Genomic DNA, 27,028 nt, shown 5'->3' on the forward strand with positions numbered 1-27,028 from the left:
TACTCAAGAGGCTGAGGACAAAGGATAATTTGAGCCCAGTTTGAGACCTGCCTAGTATTGCAAGGCCTCCTTTCAGAAACAAACAAAAAAACAACAACCATCAAACTCAGAAACAGCCAAATGGACAATACGCACAGGGCAAGGTATTTGGAGCAGGTGTAAGCAGTGGAGTTTCTGTAGTACCCTCTGCAGACATGCCATTCCCAGTGCTTTGATATGTTCACCAACCCAAAAGTTTGATGTCATGCCCCACTCTTAGGGTGAGACTGACGGATGCAATTCTCTAGTCACTTGGTCCTTCTGGTCACCAGTCCCATTCTGAGGCTACCTAGGAGCCCCACTCTAAATAACCTCAAGAGCATAAATTAAAGTATGATCTAAAAGAAGCTCATGATGAATATCACAAGACATTGTGATCACTCAGGAAATTCTAAGGGTTTTAGGAGTTCTATTCCAGGAACCCCAGGAGACAACAGACACTAAACAAATTTTTGTATTTTACCATAACAACAGTATCATATTAAGCTGAATATTCAAATAAATAGCTCAATATAAATTTATGGCCCAATATAATGTGACTTAATTCCTATAAGAACAAAGAAATTACAAAACCAACAGATATGGTATTTAACCGTAAGTTGGTGTCCAAACTAATTAGCTATCCTGCCCACTACCTAATAGTCCTATTTGACTAAACAGCTAAAAATTGAAGTCCTCTTATAACTAATATTTCTAAGTTACCAGATGATGACATTCCTTCAACACCAGGGAATAAAGAACCTTTTCCTAATATTCTAGATTAGTACTTTCCATTAAATACTTTATGATTTCTCCTATTAACAATTGTGGGCTTCTCTTAGAGTTTGATTTCTCCTATTAACAATTGTGGGCTTCTCTTAGAGTTTTAGTAGATATTGAAGAAGTTCCAAACTGAGGGGTACAGTCTCCCTACTCTTAATTTTGTGTATCCAGAGATACCAATAATGCAATTACTGACCCCAGAAATACTACTGAGCATTCATTATGCCAAAAGCTATGGGAATATTCGAGTTAATGTAAAGGTATAATGCCTTATATTGACACTTGCTGACTTATGAAATAGAAGTGTAAATCAATTACCCCAAGCCAAATCAGTAAAGGAGAGGCAATATTATTAATGCAAAACACCATAAGTACTAAGATTTCAAAGAAAATTATACCATTAAGGTGAAAAAGATTCAGAAAAGGTTTTATTTGAGTTGAAGTATCTGAGTTGGATCCTGAGACTAGATTATGATAACTGGAGAAAACGCATTTCAGATAGAAAAAAATCACAACAAAATAAAAAGGAAAAGGGGGAGAAACTCCATATTACATGCTCCAGAAAGGGTTAGCCAGCAAGTTTCCTGAGTGAAGAATTTAGTTAGGAGATCAATAAAGACCAAATTTGTGGAAATCAAGGACCAGAACTCTGATAAGCTTTGAGACTATAAGCAAGCAATACATACATACATACATACATACAAGTTTAACTGAATGAGATACAGCTGGAAAGGTAAAGTGCTGGAAAGGTAAGACAGGCCTTAAAAACTAGATTAGAAAATAAACTTCATTAAATAAAAAGAATTTAAATGAGGTTTCAGAAAAAGGGAAGAAAGGAAACTTGTATATAGCAGGTATTCAGAACATCACCCATGTTAAGCTCAATATTTATCATTGTCCTATGACTGATGAGGAAATTAGACTAAATAATTTGCTCAGGGTCATTTAGAAACTAAGTGGCAAAACAAACTTATTTGAAACATCTGGTCTTTCTAAATGTTTAGAAGTGTAAAAGTATGTTAAATATAGAGATAGTAAATAAAACATTTTGTAGACTGAAGAGGAAAAAAAGACCCCCCCCCCCCAAAAAAAAGACTCTTAGTAGCAGAAGCCAAATCTGAATTTAAACACGTGTTCTATCATTCTACACTGTATGAATAAGTAAATCCACCAAACTAGGGCCAGAAAATGTATGACAATAATGTCTAGGACAAAAATAATGTATTACATCAAATATAAATTTTATATTATAGTAAACTGTTTTATTTTGCCAAATCTGGGCGGAATATTGGAACCCAAGATATAGGCTGCTTGGCACACATAAAATTCACTTTTGGAATTCTTGGACAGTTTAACAGTAAACTTTCAGAAGAGATTAAATTGGTAGTCGAAAGTTTAGCCTAATGATGGAAAGGGAAAGATAAGTCCTATGTATTAGGACAGAATGGATGATGTTAAGTCATAGCCTTCTTTCTAGTTACTGATTTTCCTTACATTTTGGTAATTTCTTACTGTTAATTTACGAAAATCTGCATCAATGAATACCAAAGGTTTGTGTGGACTCCCTCAACATTTTTATACTTTATTGTTCAATTTCTCCATGAGGAAGTCTCTTTATCTAAGGAAGGCAGGAGACCTTTGAGGTCATCAGGGATGGGTCTGCACCCTTCCTTTTTCCCAATGTGAATGGATCAAAAATACACCAATAATCAATTAAGCAAGTAAGTAAGTTGGGTTGCCTAGACATTTATGAAATGCAAGGATGTTAAAAAAGTAAGAAATTACATATAAAACAATACCTTATTAAACTATGTAAAACTAGCCAGCACAAAACCGATCCAAAAAAGGCATCTCTGATGTTGGGTGGTCTTTATATTTTTAAGTATTGAGAACCAGGACAAACTTGATAAAGCATGATTTTATTAGCAGAGATAGGGTGCAGGAAGAGTGGTTTGGAACAAACCTATTAATTAATTATTAATAAATTTAGTATTTATCCCTAAAATATAAAGTCTTATTTGGAAAAAATTCAGTTCAGTACAAATAAAAAGTATGACAATTATTGATTCTCCTTTATCTCTCGAAAATAGGGAACACCAACACTATATACTTTCCAACAATGGATAGACTACTAAAACCTGAAAAAAATATAAAACACTTTTGTTGATATTTACTAAACAACAATAACAAAACAAGGAAGAAAGCAAGCACAAACCCCATCAAATTCCAAGCCATTTAGAGTTTATTGGAAAACTTTCCAGAGGCACATTTGTGCATAAAACTTCTGTTGGGCCACTATTCTTTTTAAGAGAGAGTGAGAAAGACAGAGAGGGAGAGAGAGAGAATTTCAATATTTATTTATTTATTTTTTTTTTAGTTCTCTGCGGACACAACATCTTTGTTTGTATGTGGTGCTGAGGATCGAACCCAGGCCGCACGCATGCCAGGTGAGCGCGCTACCACTTGAGCCACATCCCCAGCCTGGTCACTATTCTTAAGTAGATCATAATATCACTGCAATGTTTTCTAACCAATGGTGAGTCAGATTTTTAACACTGATGAATATTGCTTGAATTGAAAGAGATGTCTTCTGGTAACTTTGGTTGAATTAAAAATATATTCATTAAATGCTGTTTTAACTTTTTTCCCAGCCTTATATTTCCAATAAGATCAAGTGACAACTGCAATTTTGCTAATTGTAGTTCTTTCCCTTGTTGTCAAAGGGTTACTGTACTTGAAATTGGAACCTATAAAATCTAGGTTGTTGTCTCAGTTGACACTTGAAAGTTGTAATTGAGCCTCTAACTACGATGTTAGAATTGACCACTGAACAGGAATATCTATTCTTTTTTTCAAAGCAGTTCTTCACCTCTGTTGATTCACTTTATAGATCATATAATTTATACATGTTTTCTTCACATTCAAAATTGAAGATTTATTTGTATCAAAGAGAGATACGAAGGGTGAATGGTGTATATTTATTATTTTTAAAAAATTTTTTTAGTTGTAATTGGACACAATATCTTTATTTTATTTATTTATTTTTCTTATGTGGTGCTGAGGATCGAACCCAGCGCCTCGCACGTGCTAGACGAGTGCTGTACCGATGAGCCCCAGCCCCAGCCCAGAATGAATGGTGTATATTTAAAGGCCAGAATGATAACACTGCCTAACCCTGAAATTTCTCATATTCAGGTTAGTACAGCAAACATTTATGCTTAAACAATGCCTACTGTGAGTCCTATTCTGTGCTACGAAAACAATGTGAAATGTTCCTTTTTGGGGGGGGTGGGTGTATAATGGGGATTGAACTTGGGGCACTCAACCACTGAACCACATTCCCAGCCCTATTTTGCATTATTTAGAGACAGGGTCTTACTGAGTTGCTTAGGACCTCACTTTTTGCTGATGCTGGCTTTGAACTCACAATCCTCCTGTCTTAGTCTCCCAAGCTGCTGGGATTACAGGCATGCACAACCTCACCCAGCAAATGTTCCTATCTTTAAGATGCTAATAGAATTAGGAAAAACAGATTTTTCCCCCTAGAATTTTTCTGAGATATCTTATTTTTATTCATATAATAATGGTCTTAAAAGTAAGACAAAACATTTGTCCTAATTATGCCACCTGCCTTTACTGAAGTTTTATTACAGAGTATATATGACAGTATGTTTAAATTTCTATACATATCTGAATTTCAGCAAGGATCTCCTCTCTCTTTTCACATATTAACATTGTCAAACTATTGGGTTCTATGTAAGGTAACATGAATATTTTTTATAGCAGAAATATAGGCAAGATCCTAATGAACATATTAGTCTTTCTCTTTGAAGAGTCACAGATATAAAATTGCAAATATTCGAATCTGTATGTTTGCTGTTTTTTTTTCCAACATTTTGTCACAGAGTATTTGGTCTATCACCATCCCTGTGTTTACTGAGCCAAGTATCTACAAGGGCAAACAGTAAAGCTTCCTATTCATTCCAGTGAAATCAATTAGGTTATTCACACATTTATTGAACACTTGCCAAAGTCTCCTCTTTTTTGGTATCAATAAAAAGCAATCTTATAATAAAGGTTATTTTGTTTTGGAAAAAAAAAAAGCCAGGGTTGGTTCTCAAATTCACTGTACTACTCTGCAACTCTTGCTACCAGTGCCTTCAACATTGTGTGGGTGGAGGAAAGAAACTAAGACATTCAGAACAAAATGTGAAGTCAAGGGAAATTTTTAGACAGCAATGAATTGTGAAAATCACTTAAACTTAGAACAATCTTTTGTAGAGAAACATAAATGGAGGCATTTTAATATATCCCTGGCATTTAGTGAAAAAAATACTAGGCAGGAATACAATAAATTTACAGATCTTAACTGTTTAATTGGGCTCTTTTTTCATACAACTCAATAACTTGCCATTAAAACCGTATTCAAATATGTTTTGTCTAATGGTTCTTCTTAATCCCATTTTAAAAGGAAGACTTTATCTGGAGACATATTGTTAGCTCATGCAATGTATTATTTCCTTTTTTATGATTATAAAAATGTTCTTCAGTAAATACTTAAACTGTAGTCATTTAAAACCACTCATTTAAGTCACACTGTATCTCTAAAAGCCTACTTAAAAAAAAACACCATTTTATATTTGTAAAATACACAAAACCTATATAAACACCAAATACACTGCTGATTCTAGAAGATGCAGAATACAGTGTACAGTGGCTTTTATTGCTGATCCACACAGGACTTATGTGACAGATGAAATTATTACCTTCTAAGACAATATATACTAAGTTATCGTGTAAATCACTGATTACCTCCTGAGAAATACAATATAATTTTTGTTAGAAACAATTTTCAAGCTGGGCATGGTAACCTATGCCTGTAATCCTAGAGCTTTAAGAGGCTGTGGCAGGAGGATTGCAATTTCAAGGCCAGCCTCAGCAATTTAGTGAGACTGTCACAAAAACCAAACCAAACCAAACCAAAACGAAACAAAACTAGACATGTAACTCAGTGGTAAGATGCCCCTGGGTTAAACCCTCAATACCAAAAAAAAAAAAAAAAAAAAAAAGATTTTCAATTCTGTTTTACATTATTAAAAAATTACTGTAGTAGTGTAGTAGCTAAAGAAGAAAGCTCCTCAATTTGATATGTCCCAATATAATCTATTAATTTTAATTTTAAAATTTCAAGCCATGTCTCTTTTGGACCTGTCTTAATTCAAATCTTCCCAAATTTTTCCTAAATTTACAGTGATATGACTCTCCTGCTCTTCATCACATGCACTGAAAATTTTTGACAAAATACATAAAAAACGCTCAGCAAACAATTTTTAAAATATTATCACTACTTACTTCTGATATTTCAAGACCTACTTGATATGCCTTTTCCAATCAGAGTCTCTCTATCCCCTAAATTGGGTATAATTTTTTTTGAGCCAATAGTTTATGTACAAATCTTCTAAGGACCTTATATCTAGTTTTGCATTACAGTTACATATAACCTTGTGCTATCATCTATTAAAGCTGAACACTCCTCCAAAGGAGAAACTGACTTGCTCATTTTGCAGCACTTCAAAGAATAAAGGAAAAGAAGATTTTAAAAAATGTTTGCAAAGTTGTATCTTAAGAAATTATTTAATTTGGTGGAAAAAGAGTAAATATTTCTATGGTGTCAAGAAATATAAATTTTTTTTCCTAGACTGTAGAATGTTAAAGCCTTTTGGGAATGGATGTTCTCATTCATACATAGATTAATATGACATAAGAAACAGGAGGAACTTTGCACTTTGTCTCTCATTTTTAGGGAGAGTAATCAGACCATGGGGAATTTATCTTCTATGTAGTAAAAAGGGACTTTTCATTTTCAGACTAAAATTGGTTATAGAAATCAGCATGTAAAGCCTGTCAGTAGCCCTCACAAACCCTTACTCCTACTGTAGCTCTCTTAAAGGCCCAAACCTAGGCAAGGACCTTGGCCTCACAGTTCTTTATGAATTTCTTGTTTCAAAAGCCCATTCTGCTTAAAACATTGAAGGACTAGCTCAACAAATTTGATTATTACAGCTAACAGAAAAATTAGTTAGTATGGTATTTGTTAAAGTAGCAACAAATTTCGATACATTTTCAAAGCCTTATTGGTAAAAAGTACTAGCAATTTCCATTTAAAAACAGTGAATTTATATATAACCCAAAGTAGAACTAAATATCATATGTTAAAAAAAAAATCTTCCCAGTTTTTTCCTAGGTCTTTTCTAATTAAGTACTAATTCTTAACCTGGAAAAGGTACTATCAAGCATTATGGACATCTGTTTACTTGTCCAGAAAATTCACCCCTCCTCTGGTATAATGGTATCATTATTACATTTCTGGAGGAAAACTCTTTTTTACTTTCAGTTCATGTCTGGTGGAGACTACACCCTCAAACTTGGCTGTGCATTAACTGTCTCAAAAACTTGAGCTTCATGTTCCTCTGGCCACAGGGGAGTGGACCAGCTAAGAGCCAATGAGATGCAATAAGACTTTGCCAAGGCTTCTAGGAAAAAGATGGTCACTCCTTTAGTTACTTGTGACACTGTGAGGTTTTAGAAGGTAAGGGAATAGAAGCTACCAGGAACACTTGATTAGAAAGCAACACTGAGGAAGCAGTCCTTAAAAACGTAGAGAAACGGAGTCCTGATAACATCATTTGCATCGTGAGTGGAGTCATTCTCGAAGACACACCTATCCTGGACCAATTTACACAAACCAATACATTTCCTTTCTCCTTCTCAATCCTGTTGAATTTTCCATTACAGCAGAAAAAGTCTTAACTAATATAAAAACTATTTCAAATGTGTTTGTCTCCCCCAAAGTAAACATACTAGGTCCCAGAATTCAGTTCCAAAAGTAAAAACTCTCGTCACAGATGATTTTAGCTTTTGAAAGTCTTCCTCTTAAGGTCTTCTTCCCCTAAGTTCAAAGGCTACAAGATTTCGTATCTTCTACCTTATATTGTCTCACTACAAAGGACTTTCTTTTCCCCTGCCACAAAGGAATAAAAAACTGACATTGGAAAAAAGAAAATAACAAGTAATGGGAGGAGGTGGAGGGGAAGAGCAAATCATCTACAGAAGCTTTAAATAGTAACCAGATGTGCTTTTTATTTTTACCAGGAGCATAAACAAATATCAGAGACTAAAGCTTAAAAAAATAAGCAGATTCAACTACATAAAGATTTAATACAAAGACATCAAAATACTAAAATCAAAGATCCTATTGAAAAAACAGCTGATGAAAATTAAAATTCACAGAAAAACTTCTTGGGAAATTAAAATGTCTTGGACTTTTAAAAACAGGCAAATCACTACATAATGTCAAAAGAGATACCAATTAATTTTATTTATAAAAATTCTTGATTTTAAACACACTATGTGGTTATGACACACTATTGAACCCCCAAGTCATTCTGAAAATGTTTAGCAAAAGAAGATTTAATAGAGTAAGTAAGTCACAACAACCAAAGTCATTACAAGAATAATGTAAAATTAGTACTTCCACTTTCTAGGGATTTTGGTGACATAACCACTAATAAGAAAAAGAAAATGTATATGGAACAAAATGAAATTAAATGGAGGTATATTCTTAGGCTTCTCAGATGGTAGCAAAGTGAGATTTTATGTGCATATTTTTGCATCTTGTACATCTTAAGCACTAGGTGTGAGTGCTAGAATGCATTACCATACTCTTCTGATCACAAGGAGACCATTAATATGGAGTCTGTAGGCAAATTGATGAAATAAATTATTATTATTTGAGATGACATAAAATGGAGTAGTTAAGGGAGTTCTGGAGTCAGATGCCTATGTCCAACTATTGACACCATCATTTAATAGTTGTGAGACTTTGAACAACTTCACTGAAGTTCAATTTCTTCACCTGTAAACCTGAGATAATAAATAACAACAACTAACACATATGCAGTCTTTAAGTGCCAAGCATTTTTCAAAGAGCTCTGTGTACTAATTCTTTAATTCCTAATAATGTTCCTAGGATACAAGTAATATTATTGTCTCTGTTATAAAGGAGGAGAGTGAGACAAAATCAGTTTAGTAAATTGCCTGAGATCACAGAGCTATTACATCAGTAGGACTGACATCTGGGATTGGAACCTGAGACATCTTGGTTAAGGCTGATAGCTGTCTCCATTATACCCTATGAATATTACTTACCCTCAAAGGATTGTTATGAAACAAACAAAGGTCTAGCATATGGTAGTGGCTCTACAGAGGTCTTTAGGCAATCCTCTCCTAGTTATCTGAATATTTATATTATCAACTATTTAGAAATAATTAGTATGGAAAATATTTCCTGTTGAAGAAAATTTTTTGGAGTAGGAACAATGTTGGAAATTAGTTTTTATTAAATGTAACAAATTACTTAAAAAAATTCTATGGTCTGGTACTCTTAGGGCTTCTGGAAATTTACTTTTGAGATATCTGTGGAGAAAGTTAGAAAGATATAAATATACAACTCTGGCACTTGGAGAACTATGGGTCATAAATGTAAATCTGGAAATCTTCAATTTATATATCTGAAATGACCTACGGAAAGAGTATGGAGTAAAAAGGAGAGTCTAAGACTATGGTTTCCAAGGTCAGATAAGATGAAGACTGGATTTAGCAAGATGGACACATTATATTAAGTGATCTCCACATCTATTTCAAAGGAATAATTAGATTTTATTATTTATTTAGCATCATTATATATCTTTTAATCAAGAACAGAAAGCATTTGAGATATGTTGATAATTATACTAAGATTTTCATTTTCCCTTCCCCTTCTGCCAGCCTTCATTAAGGTACATAATTAACTAATGCATATTATTGTGAGGTATTCAACAGTTATACTATGATCTAATGAAATTTTCTCAATTCCAAGTTAAGTATTAGGTGCTAGGGAGACAAGAAAAAATAGGACTTGTTCTCTGCCATTCAACTTATGCTAGACAATTTAATGTTAATATGTGGCACAAAAGAAGTGTTTGGGCACCATGGAAGCAAAGAAATACTCATCCCAGTTTGGATGGGGGTTGTGTTAAGACTGCTTTTATAAAAAACATCTCATTCATTATCTGAGAAGCTCTATGTTCCCTAGATCCTGGGAACACAAAGACAATAAGCTTAGACGTCTATATACATGGCTTATACTTTAGTAAAGTATATCCACATATGTTAAAAGAGAAATTGTAATACAATTGAGGTATCAATCAAATAGCAGTAAAAAGTCCTGAGATCCAATCCTAAACCTAGAGAAGATTATATACAACAATAATATTCCAGATGGACCTTGAATAATGAAAAAATCTTAGAGACACTTATTCAACCCAAAGGGAATAACATATGCAGAGGTATTAAACAGTTTGGAGAAAAACATTATGGCTTAAGCAAAATAATGAAGGAAAAATGAGGGAGAAGCAGCTAGAGAGGCAGGTTTGTTAAACTATGTAAAGACTTTATAAACCAAGACAGAATCTGGAAAAGATGTTATGGGAAATGGGAAACCAGTGCAGAGGACTAACATAACTACAATTATATTTTCAGATTTTCAACCTTGACAAACTAAAGTGGTTCTACCCCCTTGCCCTAATCTGTCCTCACCTGGTATCTCTGCTTCAGTAAATGGAATAGCCAAAAATCCAGAAATTGTTCATATCAGCAACTTGAAAGTCCATCATACTTTCTCTCTCATCTTGTATCCTACCCATCATATCCCCTATCAGTTGACTTCTAAAACATACTCAACTTTCCCCACTCAGGGTTTTTGCTCATGCTTTATTCTCAGCCTGGAACAACATTGTTCTGGCTCTCCATCTGGCTTCTTCTCATTCCTGAGACAGCTTAAGTGTTAACTCTTCAGAAGGCTTTCTCTGACAACCCATTATAATCCAGGTCCCCTCCTGTTACTCTGTCTCATAGCACCTTGCTCTGTATTGCCGCAGTCTGGCTGGGCACGAAGTAACCGAGCTGCCACAAAGCCTTATAGGTTCAAACAGCAACTCTTTATTCCCGATCTCTCACGGACACTCTACACACACTTCCGGGAACACACTCCCTCCATCGGGCTCCGTGCCTATTCTCCCAGGAGAACTCCAAAGTAGGGGGCGCCAGAGGCAGCAGGATCCGCCCTAATCCGGGAGCCGCCCTAATCCCAGAGCAGGGTCACCTTTCAACCATTCCCTCTAGCAAAATGCCAGGCGTCTTTCTGACTAAACTGTGGATCTCAACACTGTATGTACTTGTATACATGCTTGCTTTGAATATCTGTCTCTAGTCTACGATTTTCATTAAGAAAGAACAGTCTCATTTTGTTCTTTCACCATATACCCACTGCCTGCTTGCACTGCATTCTACATGGTAGATATTCAAGAAATATTTGGTTCATAAAAAAAAAATTTTTAGGAAAAATAACTTGAAAGCAATATGGAAGATGTATAAGAAACACGTAAGGACGAGAACCAGGAAGATCGGATAAAAATAACCCAAAAGAAAGAGGATGAGGAAGAGCTGACCTAACATGATAGCAGTGAGGATAAAGGAAAGCAATACTTGGGAAATCAAGGCAGAAATGACAAGTTCCTGACAGGCATGTAGACAGTAAAACACTAACTTCCATCAGGACTGAATGAGGTACAAAAGGTATGGAAAGAAAAATAAGTCTGACATGGCAAATATCAAGAATCTGAGTTAATATAAATTAGTAGGCAGTTGAAAATTTAAGTGTGGCACACAGGGGATCCTGGGCTAGGGGCAGATCTTCCCCTCTTATTTTTCTTTTTACCAAACCAAATCAGGATAATAATAATAATAATAACTGAATAATACTGTTTAATATTGTGTGCATGTACAGATATATAACAATGAATCCCATAATTATATATAATTATAATGTACTAATAAAAATACGGAAAAGAAAGAATAAAAACTTTCAATTTTTGACTACCTGCTTTATGTTTGATATCTAACTGAGGGCTGAATATAGAGACTCTATTCAATTATGTTACTAGTAACATACTCAGAGCCTTGAGAGATTAAGTAAACTGAATCAACTACCCAAAGCAACAGAACTACTAATCAATGGGTGAGGATTCTGAATTCAGTTTCCTTCTACTCAGAGCCCCTTTCTAGCATACTACCTTACCTTTAACTTGAATGACTACCTTTACTGTTTTTCAGGAAAGGGAAAAACATCAAAATTAAAGGAGTTGTCAGAATGAGAAAATAGGAAACAAATCCATGAAGAAGAGGATTCAAAAACAACAAATTTAGTAGTGATGTTAAAGAGATAGAGGAAAGAAGTAGCATTAAGATGTAAAGACCCTCTAATCCAGAAGAAGATTTGGAAATTACCTAATAAGTAAAACTTTAGTTTTGATGTTTTTGGTACAGTTGCACAAGTACAGACATATGAAAAATGAAGAATCTCAAGCTCCTTTCAGATCTAAAGAATCAGAATATCCTTTTAATATGATCCCTAGGCAATCAATACAATACATTAATGTTTGAGATGCACTGATGTGATACCATTACTTAGATAAGAACATCAATCAGGTTAAAAAACAGTTTGCAGAGCTAGAACTGAGGCCTCTGTGTCTAGCATTCATTCTTTTTCACAGTGCACACTCCACACAAACATATCACTTTGAACCTGAGATTTGTATCACAGAACTGTTAGAACTTGAATTTAAATCAAATTATCACTAAACATTTTGATTTGTTTTCATCCCATGTAGAATTTAAAGTGCCCCTGTGAATTTTCTTCAATATTTTGTTTTTAACATTACTACATAAAACATAAACATACTATTCTTGACAACAAGAATTCTTATTTTCATGCAGTTAAGCTTTGACCCTGAGCCCTCATTGTAAAGACACAGTAGACTCAGAAAGGAAGAGACTTCTTTCAAATCTTTTAAAGTCATGGAATCTTGAAGTTGGAAGAGACCTTATATGATTGGGATGACAAACAGATTTCACCTAGAATACCAACTATATAGTTTCTAACAGTGCTGTATCAAAAAGATGTCTGAATATGGTTTGGAATCCATCTTTAGTTATTATCAACCAATGGGCTGCTTCAAAAGAAGACATAAGTGCTACAGATTAGCTGATCTTGTAAAGATAAAGAAACTAGGGCCCAGAGAGGCTAAATGAAATATATGATATCACATATTAAATGGACCAGTACTCTAGTTAGGTCTCTTAACTTCAGGTGTAGTAGTTTTTATCATATACCTACTGCTTTTCCAGATACATTTATTCAATTTTTAAAATTCCTTTTCAATTAACATATAAGAAAAGTCAAACCAATTAAATTTAACTGGAAATAAACCCATATAAGGTTTTATTAGGTATTAAAGAATTTGTAACCCAATAATAAAGCACACATGTAAATACACTTAGGGATTTAAATGAAGCCCACAACCTTTTGGTTGTATTATTAAGATCAATGAATGATCACTGACTAAGGTTGCTTCCTAACAATTTTACTTCATGGTGAATTTTTCCATATGACAACTCTTCTTTATAGAGTTTAGCAATGATGACTCAGGGCACCTAGATGCCATAAAGGCGCTTTCAATTTAAGGGGTAGGAGGAAAATGAGGGGGCCTACTGAATCATTAACAGCCTACTCAGTTATGAAACCTTGCAAATTCTTTTTGCAAACCATTTTAAAGGCAGCTTGGAGGTAATTCTGTCAAAAGCCTTAAAGACTAGTCTAACAGATGAACTATGTAAATAAATCAACACACTACTTCTAAAAGAGATACAAGTTGCTTTTAGCAAAATGTGATTTTGTTGAACAAATTTCAGTAGTGAATTAAAAGAAAAATGTTTGGTATCAATAAAGTTATAGATGTGCTCTAAGTTCAGCAGTTTAAAATTTATCACAAAATTTAAAGTTCACCTCAAAATTCATCACAGCTCCTTTGGTAACCTAACAGGACTAGTTCAGAGACTAAATCATCCTATTTTAAATAAAAATTACAGTAAAGCATTAAGTACACTTAAAATGCTTTCTGATACATGAAGTCTGCACATAGGGCTGTTTCTAATTAGATACAGTCACTACTCTACAAAAGATACATGTTTTAACACACTTTCTTATGAATGATAACTGATTTTATACTTTGGATGTTTTAGATGATGGTAAATTTAAAGAATGCTAGTGAGAAACAAGTAGAAGAAAAATCCATCATGTTAACTAGGTCTAAAATGACAGAAAATCAACTTTTAGTGCTTCCAGTACATGCATATCATTAAATCTGACTTAAACCCAGAGGAACATTAAGTACAGAGGACAGTATATGCCAAGAATCAGGAATACAACATTAAGCTTTTAAAGAACAAATTGTTTTCACTCACTGTAAAAAAAAATTAAATTGAACTCAACTGTGCCTTCTAAAGATTAAGCCAATCTTAAATGTTGAGCACTACAACATGCAACTAGGAAAATCAGAGTCAATCACTTCATAATTCACTTTATCTATTTTTTTTTTCTTTTCAGTACAGGGGATTGAACTGAAAGGTACTCTAACACTGAGCTACATCTCCAGTCCTTTTTATTATTTTGAGACAGGGTCTCCCCACGTTTTGCGGGCTTGTCTCAAGCTTGCGATCCTCCTGACTCAAACCTCCCAAACTGCTGGGATTATAGTCACATGTCACCATGCCCAACTTTGTAATTCATTCTTGTGGAGGGAAGAAGTTATAAACTTCACCACATTACCAATCTTCTCATCATTTCTACTTGACTGTCAAAGAAAAGCTCAATAGAAATCCATAGAGTTTTTGTCATCAGGTTGTGTATGATCAACTATAATTATGATCTTGATGAAATACCCAGTTGTTTACCATTTTGGGGAAAGACAAAAAACACTAAGAACTGGAAATAGCTTTTGAAATTCCACTAGGCTGTCAATTCCATTAAACTTTTCTAGTTTACGTATATAGATTCTGGATGGATACAGGATTAATTACTGGGCTTTCAAATCATTAAGTCTATTACTGTTTCCTACATTATTGAGTTAAAAAATATTGTACTCTGCAGGTCAAACAGTTATCCAGCAGTGTCTAGCTAATAGAATACATTGTTTCTACCAGAATACACGTTTAAAAAGGGGTGGGGGGAGCAAGGAAAGTTAAGATAGAAGAAGTAAGGCACAAATAGGAAAAGTGTTATACTTGCTATCTGCATGTTACTTTTTAGGCGCTTAATTCATTTTAGGTCCACTTTATGAGATACTGTGGAAGAGAAATGGGCATGACTAAAGATGGTGAAGGACCATAGACAGAGATAGTGGCAGAATAATGTAAAAATGAAAATGAGAAAGGCAGGTTATCTTGCAATGCACAAATTCAGAGTAACCTTCTAAAATCTGTTGTTGCAAAAACTTAAACTTAATAGATTGAATTTTCAAATAATTCTTAATGTTGAAGTAAACATAAGATATTCTTTTAGCAAAGCAACTTCTTTTCTCTAAATATTAGTTTTATTATTTTCATTCTCTAATTTGAGTCTTTGCTCATTAGGTCCTAGTCGTGTAAGTAGATCCAAGTTATAAGAATTATCTCTGGCAATGTTTACAATTTTGCGACAACCATTATTTTCCCTTCTTTCCTTCTTCTGTTCCTTATCCCCTCTTTTTTCTTCCATTACAAGTTATTTATTTGTTCTACATATGTGGAAGTAAAAAACATTCATGATTCTACTACCAAATCAATAGACTGAAAGCTATTTCTAAAATAAGCATACTTCAGTATGATTATCACAGAATTTCAAAGTCCTTTATGAAAAACTGCCATTTTTATTTTACAGATGAATCAAAGATAGCTTTTTAAAGACTTTCAGAGTCAATGGAAAGCCCAGGAATTAAACATGAGTTCTGTGTTCCACACTAATAGGTTAGTGTTTAAAACCCTTTAAATAATCCAGTCTAGCAGATCAATCCTGATGGTATGTACAGTATATGAAGAAGGGGTCTGGTTATCTATTTACATACACACATGCATATATACATATATGTACACACATATACACCAAAGGGATGAAAACTAAATGAATTGGCTTGATTCCTAACAGTTTACTGAAAAATGTTTTAAGTGGGAAGCTTTGTTAAAGTATTCCTTTTATGGTTATGTACATATGGTCTTAGTGATCTCTAGATAATTTCCTATATAATAAAAGTTCACAAATTCTACTTAATGCCATTAAATTCTAAATACTACTGGTTAAAAATTCAAATGGAAAAAGTTGTGTTCCCCCACTGCTATACATTATGTGTAACTAAATAAAAATCCAATTTAAAAAAAAAATTCAGTTTTTCTTTTTCCTTTTTTTTTAAATAATTTTTTAGTTATAAAGGGACACAATGTCTTAAATTTTTATGTGGTGCTGAGGATCAAACCCAGTGTCTTCCACATGCAAGGTGAGCACTGTACCACTGACCTACAACGTCAACCCTAAAAATCCAAATTTATCAAGTGTTTTCTTTGACATTTAAAAACATTTGGGGTTGGGGATATAGTTCAGTTGGTAGAATGCTTGCCTAACATGCACAAGGCTCTGGGTTCAATCCCCAGCACCACCAAAACAAACAAACAAACAAATTGGTCTGTATTCTTATTTTTAAAATGTGGATGACAACCAATTTTCTATAGTTTTTTTTAAATATTGTTTTTTTAGTTGTAGATGGACACAATACCTTTATTTTATTTATTTATTTTTATGTGGTGCTGAGGATTGAACCAAGTGCTAGGCAGGCGCTCTACCACTGAGCTACAAAACCAGCCCTTTCTATAGTTTTAATAATAAAGATTTAAAACTTGAAACAATTACTGATCTGAGTAAAAAATACAAGATTCATCTATCAACAATGTACATTAGTCTTTCAATTTCCCAATTGTCTACCATAGCAATAAGTTATACAATTTTTTTACATTTTAAAATGTCATCTTTTTAGTCTTGAATGTATGATATAAATGAAACATCTGCAATGACTGCTTTGAGTATTTAAACATTAAGAAATGCACATGGGCCAGAAGTGGTGGTGCATGCCTACCTATAATTCCAGCAACTCTGGAGGCTGAGGCAGGAGGATCACCAAGTTCAAGGTCATCCTTTAGCAAGGCCCTAAAAACCTTAGCAAGACCCTGTCTCAAAATAAAAATAAATAAAGGGTTAGGGATGTGGCTCAGTGGTTGAATGTCCCTGGGTTAAATTCCCAAAACCTGCCCACCCCCAAAGCACATGGACTTGTTTTCATTTGTGTTTAAAGTATTAAAATTTAAATATCCAAATGAACTTAGTGCCTTCATACTAGTCATGCACAGAGTATTATACCCTTATTCCAAATGATGCTACAATTGTCCAGAACATTATTAAAATTCCTGTTTAGTCTATGGGTGGATCTGATTTTTAGAAACAGAGTTGCCTTCTCAGAGTGGATCCAATTATTATAAATACCCTCAAGTTATTTCCTATATTCTGTCAAAATCTTTTGAGTCATATCTGATAAATAAGATGAAGTATCATGTGGCTCATAACCTCTTTTTCCTTAAAAACAAGGAGTAAATACAAAGTAAAAAGCTATTTTCATGTGTGGCTTAGACTGGCTTAAAAGGCAAGCAAAAAAAAAAAAAAAAAAAGGACTAAAAATATTTTGGGTAATGTTAGTATTACTAAAGAAGTGTATAGCTTCCATGGTGACTACTCTAAAATAGAAGACTTATTTTAGGTTAGTGTTTCTACATTAAAACAAAGATGGACTAGTCCTATTCAATCTACTCTTTACTACCTTCTCTTTACCATTGTGACTTTATTATCTGATACTCTGTTTCAATCTGATCCACTCTAATCTTTCAGTTTCTTATAGTCTAACACCTCCCAACCCGTGCCCCATTCTTACCTCCTTCACTTTACTCAAATATACATCGTCTTCTCAATGAGGTCTTTTCTGAAAAGACCTTGCCCTTAAAACTACATCCTCCTCCTATTCCTTACTTGTGTCCCACATATTCCCTCTTCTTCCCTGCTCTGTGTGTCATATGTGCATAAAACCTGATGGAAATTTTCCAACACACAGAAGTGGGAAGAATATGTATCTATATGGCATCTTCCATCAACAAAATATATAGTCAATCTTGTTTCAACCATATTCTCACTTCTAAATTATTTTAAAACAAAAAAAAATCTAGACATTTTAATTCATATATATTTTTATAAGGCAAGGACTTAAAAAAAGGACTAAACATATTTTGAGTAATGTTAGTATTACTAAAGAAGTATATAGCTTCCATGGGGCCTTAAAAGTCAATAATTCCTTCAAATTAAATATCCATTGTTCAAGTTTCCCCAATTTTTCATAAATGTATTTTTAAAGTTAGTTTGTTCAGAGCAAGATCTAACTCAGGTCCTTTTACTGCATTTGGTGGATATGCCTCTTAAGTCTCTTAGAAGTCTTATAGTTTCCTCCCCCTCTCTTGTTTCTTGCTATTTATTTTCTGAAGAAACCAGGTCACTTTTCTTGAAACATGAAATATTTTACTGTCTTGAGTTTTGTTATTAGAATGTAAACACCAGGAAGGACAGATTTTAGTCTGTGTGACATCAGTACCTACACCAGTCCCTGACATGTAAAAGCATCAAATAAATAATGAATATTTGGCACTCATTCTAGAAGTCCATTGCCTATCCAATAGCAAAAAATCACTAAGCACAGCACTCTTTATTGCTATATCTGAATTAGGAACCCCAGTTTTCTAAACACAGCACTCCAGGCAGTGACCATTGGCAAGTGGATTTGGTACCCAAGATGGTACCTATTTCCTATCCCTGCTTTAGACATCTTCAGAAGTGTACTTCTACCCCAAACAGATTTGAATGCACCTTCTATGCTGAAAATTTAGCATGATAAATTGCTGAATGTATTTCTTGTTAAGTATGTTTAAACATTTCATAGCTTATTTTAGACAGTTTGGGAAAAAAAATAAACCGCAGCCAAAAAATAATAGAAAAAGAAACTACAGATGATGATGGGAAACTGGGGATACTACATATTTTTAGAATTAGCAACATCCCAAGAGATTCATTACAAAATAAAAATCAACAACAAATGCTTTGAGAAGTAAATTACATGTGTATTGAATTAATTTTTTGAAACTACATGAATGGTCAAGATTAACTAAGGGATGATGACAGATGTGAGGATCTTCCCATTTATATGCATAAGCAACACAATCTATTTTTCTCTAAATGGTATTTTGAGGTATAAAAGTACTACAGGGGTGAAACTATAGTATTACATAGAATCCATTTCTCTGGAGTTTACTGTTAGCAAGAAAATATAAATCATTTTGTACAACATTCTGAAAGAATTAATCTTCTCAGAATCATTTACAATTAATTTCTCTTAAATCATCTGATGAAACCCTTTCTCTCCAAGTTTATTGGCGAAAATAAACAGATGTTTATGTTTCAATTACCTATTTCTACTAAAAAAGAAAAAAGTCAGAAATTCCCTGGCATTTAGTCCAGCAATCTTGTTTTCTCTTTAGCACTTTCAAATTCATTCAGCAGCAACAAAAAATCATTTAGAACCTTCTAAATGTAATATGTCGGGCAACTATTTTCAACTTTTGAAAGAAAAAAATGGAGAAGTGATAATTCAAGATAACATGAAAAAAACTAGTGGGAAAACCTGGAATCATATCCAGATCTTTCAGTGATCAGTATTTCTTACTTTGAAGTTCCCGCCTGTCAGTCCCAGGAAAGTTTTTCTCTGACAGAGGTCAACTTTAACAAAGAAGAACAACAATAAACCACCCACTACCACAAACAATAAAATCTCCAATAACCCAAATCCCTTGAAAGAAAGAATACTATTTATTTCTGTGTAATATATTTAGAAGGAATCTGGGAAAGGTGCTACCAATCTATAAATGGAACAAATTGAAATGCACTGTTTATAGACTTCCTCAACTAGAATTTTGTCTCTTATTTATATGTGCTGCTGGAAATCTTTAATATTGTGCCCTTTAAATTTGTCTTATCATTTTCTTTCTTTTCTTTTCTTTTCTTTTTTTGGTGCTGGGAATTGAACACAAGGCCTCAAATATGCTAAGCAAGTGCTTTAAGCTACAATCCCAGCCCCTCCACTGGCTCTTAAATCTTTATTTTCCTCAGTTAAAAGATAAAATTGGAATAACACAATTTTTCCAAAGAAACTCCTAAAACCACCTCAGTGCTATCATATATTGGTCATTATAAAACTTTAATATACACAGTTAAAATATATACAATAATTCTATAAATCTTTCTGACATAGTAAACTAGGATAGACCTATACTGATGTTCCAAGATAAAATGTATGTATATATGTAGAAAAGACAGTTTTCAACTCTAACTTTTGCCTTAAAATTGCTATCTGCTAATACAAGCTTCTGTATGAAAACATTAGTTGTTCACAAAGAGAATTACTACAATCTTTATCCCTGGAGCTACTGCACAACCACAATAAAGTATATTTGGAAATGAGAATTTTTAAAATACAATTGACGTTCTGACAACCTGAAAGGAAGCTGAAACTAAGTCAAATGGAAACATCCTTAATCTTCCCCTCAATCTTGCCCAAGTGGCACTCAGCAGTATTAAACTCAGTTTCCCATTGAGTACTTTTCAGTCATTTGTTTTAAGGGAACTCAAAAGAAATAAGGACACCTGCAAAACCAGACTTCACCCAGTCCACAATAACTTCTGCCTTTGGAACTCTAGGAACTAAGTAAAAACTCTGTGCTACAAGCTTCCTTAAAGTACAAATGCCACTGTTAAATCTGGTAAATACCATAGGAAATACTTAACACAACTCTAAGGTTATTAAATGCCAGGTTTTTTTAAGGAGGGCAGATCTGCCACTAAGACAGATTTCCAGTTTATTTTTTTCAAATAATACATTACTACCAGGCTAATAAAAATCTAGGTGACAGTTTCTTAAGGGTTTTAACTTTATTAGATGAGGTATGATAACCATTTCACTACATGCAACTTTTTGCATTTAACTGTTTTAATTTCCAATTGTTTTAAACTCAAGACTCTTTTAATAAACTACAGAAAAAGGGAAAGGTTAGAGACTTGAGGGGAAAATAACAAATGTCTAACTTTCATTTTCTGATGTAAACAACAGAATGTAAATTCTGAGGGGTACCTATATGGTACATAATCAAATTCAAGAGAATCTAGGATAAGTGAACATATTCACTATTACTACAGTTCTGATCACTGTTCATCTCAGGAAGAGTTGTAGAAACAATGCTTGATTTAAATTTTTGGTACCTTCCAGTTTGGTATCCAATAAATAAAACTACAGAAATAAATAAAATTGCCCTCAGAGTCAAGTATTTCACTCCAAAAGTTGTTGATATGAACAAAAAGCAAAGAATTTATATGCTATATTTATTTAATAAGGACAATGTTTTCCTTAAACCCAAAGGGGTCTTTACACTGAGCTATATTCCCATCTCTTTTTAATTTTTAAATTTTGAGTCAGGGTCTCCCTGAGTTGCTAAGGTACCCCAACTTGGAGAACTTGGGTCTTGGATGTAAATCTGATTACTCTGAGAAAACAGTTCCCTGTTAGGTATAAAGAAACTGTATCAAAAACCAAAAGAGAAAAATTGCACGAACTTAACCTCCACAATTCAAAAATTTAAATTCACACTAGTATGGAAAATGAATAATAAACTCATTTCTCCTCAATTTTAAGAGTAATATATATTCAATGTCAAAAAAAAAAAAAAAAAAAAACCCAAAGCCATCTCTGAAACAAAAGATCACTTGCTATGAAAACAAAATAACATTTGGCAGAGTAAGAAAAAGTAAATAGTTTTTGAACCAATACAAACAGATAATCATTCTAAAGCACTTAATAGCTTCAGTTCTTAGTGAAACCAGCACCTTATGGATAAGGTGCTCCATATTATTTGTGGAGACACTATTTGATGATTAAAGGATGGGACAATTGTTGGTGACCAAATCAAGACACATTTCCTTGTGTGTAGTGGCTAAAATCTTGAGTGACATTAACACAAAACAAAACAAAAACCCTATCATTCCTCTCGTCTCATGAGAGACTTGCACCTATAAAAATAAAAGTAGATGATGAGTTTATGATTTACAGTATTTTCTCCACTCAGAACATTTTTCAGGAAGTCCTTTGAGGTTTTAAGATTCAAACATTATGCACTAAGAATTATTGTTTGAACTACCTAACAATTACCCAGACTTCTTTCAGACTTCAGTTAACCTGTACGTAAATTGAGCATCTTAAACTTTTCCACGGGGCATTGGAGAACGAGTTATTACTCATAAACGCTTTCAGATCCTCAGACACCAGGCGCGGTAGATCAAGCGTATCCATCAATTAGGGAGCTTTCCGACCTCAGTTTACCCACTGGACGGAAACGGGTGTATTAACTTGCTTGGCAAAGGCCCCGGAGCTTAAATTAATTAGTGTTTTTAAAAATGCTCTGAGATCCAAAGATGAAAGGAAATGTGAGAGACACGCAGAGATGATGACAATCATCCTAACAATAAAAAGAATGACTAACTTGGAAGTCTGTGTTATGTAAGGGAGGAGAAAGAAGTTATCAGATCCGCGCAAACAAAGCAAAAGCCCACTGCCCCCTTTGTTTCTCTTTCATTTCCCTTTGCCTCCCGCCACCCGCAGGGCTCCCCTCCCGCAGCAGGAAAGCGCGGCCCGCCCGGCGCGGGGCCGGGAGTCGGACGCCGCGCGCCCGCTCCCCGGCAGTGGGGGAGGGCGCGTCGGGCCGGCTCCTGACAAAGGCGCTTCCTCCTGCGAGGGCGCGGGATGCAGGCGCCGCAAACTCCGCTCCCCACCGCCTCCGGGCGCGGCACGAGGGCGCGCAGGCGAGCGGGGAGAACCGGCCGGCCCGCCACAGGGACAGCCGCCGAGGAAGTTGAGAGCCCGCCTTCCCCGCACCTTTGGTTACCCCTGCCGCGACCCCTCCCGCGCCGTGCTGCAGCCGTACTCACCGGACAACTGCTGGTGGCCGGAATGCCAGCGCGGCCCCCGAGACCCAGAACGTGGGGGTGAAGAGTGCGTGCGCTGGGGGCGCGAGCAGACAGCCTGGCGTTCCGCCGCCGCCTGCCTCGCCAGCCGGTCAAGCCCCACGAGGCGAAGTTGACGGCGGAGCCGAGAGCTGAGGAGCCACGGAGCGAACGAGAGGCGCGGGCCCGCTTTGTGGAGCGCTCCCGGAGGGCTAGAGACAAATCCGGTCGCGCCGCACGGCTGCTGCTGTTGCTACTGCTGTTGTTGCTGTTGCTGCTGCTGCTGGCGGCAGCGGCGGCGGCGCCCCCCGACGGTTCCTCCGCCTCACACTGCCTCTGGGTCACTGACACACACTCAGAGGGAGGGGAGGGGTCTAACAGGAGGGCTGAGCCTGAGGGAGGGGACGGGGGTAGGGCCACAGCGGGAGGCGGTGCCGTGGCGCCGAGAGGACTCCTGGGAATTGTAGTTCGCCGACATTGTTGTGGAGGATCCCAGGGTCTTGGTTCTGAGCTGCGCATGCTCGAAAATGTTCGCGTCCCGCCCCCACACCGTTACCATGGTCACCGACTCTATAAGCGAACGTTTGCAAAGGATTGTTGACTAAACAAGGCCGGTCTTGTGTCTTAGTGTTGTTGAGGAACCGTCCCATAGCGGGTCCTACCTACTTCGCTCCACCTAGCCTAATCACACACAAGTGCCCCGTGCAATCTAACGTTCTCCGGATATTTCAGCCTTCTCTGCTGCTTTTCTTCCACATATCCTGAATTACAAATACACCATTTCCCTTGCTTCCTTCAAATGAATCCTGTCTTCAATTCAAATTTCTTTACCTAAAACACTGAAATCTATTTGCTTCCAGTAATTTACCAATGAGGTTGTGAAACTGTTAGTAACATCACCACTAACAGAATCCCATAATTTCTTTGCTCAGTTAGTCACATCTAATTCTAGTACCAGCAAAGGTAAAGTTCAGGATTAAGATCGCTGAATTTTACTTGATTGTATAAAATAATCAAGATCTGTTCACTTTAAGGCTTACGATGCTTAAGACATACACATTTCATTAAGTGCCTGTAAGTTCAAAAGGTAAAGTTGAAAATGGTTCACTGTATATATGTATTAGCAAACTTTCATTTGGCAATAAGAAATCTGAACCAAGCTTATGAGTATGTTGTTGGGCTGGTCAGCTAAGTCTACACCCATTCTGGGCACCCAGGTATGCATAGGTGGTGGTGAAGGGTGGAGAAAGCCAGGACACATGACTGGCTCTCCAGAAGACTAGAAGTAACCTGTCTCAGGTTCACTGTTTTTCTCATTTCAGTCTACTTAGAACCCCACACCCTGGAAGAAAAAGATTAATGCTTAGGAATCAACATACATTTATGCGAAGTCAAAGTTTTTGAAAGGAGTCTCAGTATCAGAAATCCTGATTCCTTCAGACCACATAATTGTTTGCTCATTCAAAATACACTTATTGAATGTCCTTGTGGCAGGCTCAGGTTTACTGAGCCCCAGAAATAGAGATACAGAAATGCAAAGGAAACATTCCTTGTTTTCAAAGTGCTTACTTTGCAAAAGAGCTAAACACTACTATAGTAGAAAAGTGCATAAAACCCTAGACTCAGGCAAGGTCAAGAGATTCTTCAAAAGATCATTTGAATTTGAGAATAAATAGAAATGGGTGTATCTGTGTATTTAGTGTAGAAAGGGAACCAGAAAAGTGGGGAAGAGCTTTGGAGGGCAGGGAGAGCAACAAGTGTGAAAATATGGGAGGCATGTAATCAAAGAACATTTTGGTTCAGCATTGCGGGTAGTAGAATGGAGTTGGGGACAGTGGCAAGAGGAGCCGCTGAAAAAAAGTAAGGAGACAGCCTAGATGATGATGAATCTTGTACAATATGCTAACATAGACTTTTTTTTTTTCTTCTGGAAACAATAAAAAGCCACACCAGGATTGTAAGCAGATGAAATTTTGATAAGATATGCATTTTAGGAAGATTACTCTCTGGAGTGTAACATGTATGGGGTATGATACAGTATTATACTGGAAAAGATAAGAAAATGAACTAAGGTACTGGTGGCAGCAGGATTCAGAACTGAGAGTAATCAGGCGCTACTTAGAAGATAAAATTAATAGAACCTAATGACTAATTACCTATGTTTAGGGGTAAAGAAAGGATGAGGGAAGTTATAAATTATGATGCTTTTGGTTGCAAATAGCAAAAACCTTAACTCTAACTGGCTTAACTGAGGGAGATTTATTGACCCATCTATCTAGAAAATCCAGGAAAAAGGATGGCTACAGGGGTGATTGATTCAACAACTCAGCGATGTCATTAAGGACACATTTCTTTCTCATTTTCATGCTTTTAGTATTAGCTTTATGGTCAAATGAAAGTTGTCACAAATCCTGTGGATATAAGTTTTGTTTTCTGGGTCCATTAAGACATATGAAGAATGGTCTCTTTGGAAAAGAGAGAAAACTCTTTCCCAGAAGTCTCAATAATTGAGTCACATGTCCATACATATGCTAAAAATGGTGAACAGGAGGTGGCATGAAGTTAATTATTTTTGGATAAAGACATATGCCTACTCTTAGGGTAAAGAGAGTCAGCTTCCCCCAAGGCTGTGATGAGGAGATATGGATGTCCTCATGAAAACTGATGTGGTTATCCAGTATGAGAAAAACAAAGACTGAGGAGCTACTACAAGGAAGATACCAAGGATGGCTCCCAGATTTCTGGTTTGTGTGATGACAAGCTAGTGATGCCATTCATTGAGTTAGGGAATACAAGAGATGGAACAGATTTGAGGGAGAATTTGAGTACTTCTTTTTGAGTAGGTTGATCTTGAGTTGATTTTGCAACATCCAGTTGGAGAAGTGGAGTGGGCAGTTACATAAATACTCTTAGGCTCAGGAGAGAGATCAAAGCAACATAATAAAGGATTGGAATATACCATCATATAGATGGTATTGAAGTTAAAGAAATAGATGAGATCACTCTGGAATAGTATGCACAGCAGAAAAAGAGTAATCAATAATAGAATGTTGGAAAGTACTAGCACTTAAGAAGTAGGCAGGAAGATCATGAAAGCCCCTTGGAAGTAACAAAAGAACTAGGACATACGAAGGAGCAGAAAAATGTATGATCAGGAATAAAGTCTACATAAAGTTGCAAATGACAGAGATGATAGAATTGGCAGTCAGCAACTTCAAAGCTGTCATGGTGAATATGCTCCACATGCTAAGAGAGATTAAAGATGTAAGAGGTGGAATCTAGAGATTAAAATTACAACTTCTGAAATAAAAATTTTACTGATAAGATTAACATTCAGAGGTAGTAGCAAATTAAGGCACTCAAAGAAAAAAATTAGAACATTTAAAGACATAGCAATAGTGGAGCACACCTGTAATCCCAGAGGTTCGGGAGACTGAGGCAGGAGGATTGCAAGTTTAAAGCCAGCCTCAGCAATTTAGCAAGGCTCTAAGCAACTTAGTGAAACACTGTCTCAAAATAAAAAATAAAAAAGGGATGGGGATGTGACTCAGAAGTTAAGAGCACTTGAGTTCAATCCCTGGTTAAAAAAAAAAAAAAAAAAAAAACCATAGCAATAGAATCTAGCCAAAATAAAGGAGAAAGCAGAAGAGGAGGAGAGGAGGGAGGGGAAGGACTCAAGAAGAGTTCAGTGATCCGTGTAATAATATCAAGCACTTTAATATTTGCTTAATCACATTCCCAGATGAGAGAAGGGCCTTAGGGGTTAACAAAAAATTATTTGAAGCAATATGGCTGAAAGTATTTTCAAATTGATGAAACTTATAAACCCAAGAGCCAGTGAATCCCAAATAGTAGTTTCATCAAATCAAGTATATTTTTCGGAATCAGACGCCACATTGCCTAGAATTTGGGTGTATGATCAGCAATTTAAACATAGTTTTGGGTCTTGTATATTTGGGACTAAGTTCATCTTTTGTATAAAGATCATTTACAATTAGTTCCATCAATTTTTTTTTCTTTTTTTCTGATGCTTGTCATTATCACAGAACATGCCATCTATAATGTGTGCAAAGAGAACGTAACGGGTGGAGGGAGAGGAAGTCAAACTGGGATAGATGGATGGTCATT

The 27,028-nt window shown here is 35.6% G+C and overlaps 1 protein-coding gene and 1 non-coding gene across 2 annotated transcripts in view; one reads left to right on the top strand and one right to left on the bottom strand.

Moving 5' to 3' along the window:
• Nucleotides 1–23,229, bottom strand: part of Peli1 (pellino E3 ubiquitin protein ligase 1) — a 55,312-nt gene extending 32,083 nt beyond the window's left edge. The window contains exon 1 of the mRNA XM_076832693.2: nt 22,886–23,229. The gene's annotated coding sequence lies outside the window, so the exon portion shown is untranslated. The remainder of the gene's footprint in view (nt 1–22,885) is intronic.
• Nucleotides 16,355–16,427, top strand: Trnav-aac (transfer RNA valine (anticodon AAC)). The gene has a single exon. It is a non-coding gene; the product is annotated as a tRNA-Val (tRNA).
• Nucleotides 23,230–27,028: the final 3,799 nt, after the last annotated feature.

The sequence above is a fragment of the Callospermophilus lateralis genome, chromosome 14 (genome assembly GCF_048772815.1).
Source record: "Callospermophilus lateralis isolate mCalLat2 chromosome 14, mCalLat2.hap1, whole genome shotgun sequence".
Classification (NCBI taxonomy): domain Eukaryota; kingdom Metazoa; phylum Chordata; class Mammalia; order Rodentia; family Sciuridae; genus Callospermophilus; species Callospermophilus lateralis.